This window comes from Acyrthosiphon pisum, chromosome A1 (genome assembly GCF_005508785.2).
Source record: "Acyrthosiphon pisum isolate AL4f chromosome A1, pea_aphid_22Mar2018_4r6ur, whole genome shotgun sequence".
NCBI classification, from domain to species: Eukaryota; Metazoa; Arthropoda; class Insecta; order Hemiptera; family Aphididae; genus Acyrthosiphon; species Acyrthosiphon pisum.
In genome coordinates, this window is record NC_042494.1 from 2,121,709 (window position 1) to 2,122,966 (window position 1,258).

Here is a 1,258-nt window from a genome sequence, read left to right on the forward strand (position 1 = left end):
CAATAATAATAATAAGAGGTGACAATAATAATTGTTCTATTACGATAAATACCTATATAATATATAGCCATAAAGGTACCTTCTGGATACTATATGATAGTACGTGCAGTGACGTCTACACACTACAAAATACAAGGAGAGATTTTTGAAAGAACTTGATTTTGATAAAGAAAATATATGGTTTAGTAATTACACTAATAAGGGAGGGGAGTAAAGGAAATTGAATGATTTAATATTAGATTGAAAATGATTTGGCATCCACTCGACTGTTTGTCTGTCGTTGAATGACCGACATCACTATTCATTGCTATAATATGTTATGTACCCACATTTAATGGAAGTTAAAAAATATTTATATTATTAAGTCAAAAAATAACAATTTTTGTTCTTCGGTCAAAAAGCTTAAATTCAATTTCAGTTTTTTTCAAAGCAGTTATAAAAAAAACCGAAATAACTATCCACAATATTTTCACACACTATAAATTAATTTTACATAGCGTTTTGGCATTTAGGTACTTATATTAATATATAAAAAAAGAAACCAATTCAATTATTCAACGAAAATATATATTTGTGCTAAACTAATACAATTTTCAGTAGGTACCTATAATTATTTCAAATATTTTCACATATACAGGAATATTTATCAAAAGTGTAACTTATACATAATAATATACCTCTAATATAAATAATTTAATAATGTGTAGGTGATGCAAATTATTATTTGAACATTTCATATAGGTACTTATTTTATACATTTCATACATTTTATACATTTTATGCATATCATACGCCTTCGACAGAGCATAGAAATGATTGTTGTAGATTGTACCTACACTGTTTATTAACTATACATATATAGCAGCATCGCCAGCATCTACAATGGCACAACAGTAATTGCTCAGAACTACGCGCAGCACAATAATCGCCTGAAGAATTTTTTTGTACGTTTCCAAAATGATCGCTTCTTATAGGTTTGACCATGTTCGTGGTTACCACCCGGTCCATTGTTGCAGCCATTATTGTATCCTGCAGTTTCACACAGGTGACCGGCATCGCAACATTGAGTTTTGTCGGGGTCTTCAGCTCCATTGGGATTAATCATGGCGGACACGGCACTTGGATTGCCGTTTTGGGTGTCATCAACATGATATTTGGCATGGAACAATACACTTTGGTCAGTCGACTTGCAGCGTAAAAGCTCGCACGCCTATTGGCCACGTCCAAATCCATGTCGTTCAATGTAATTGTTGAAGAC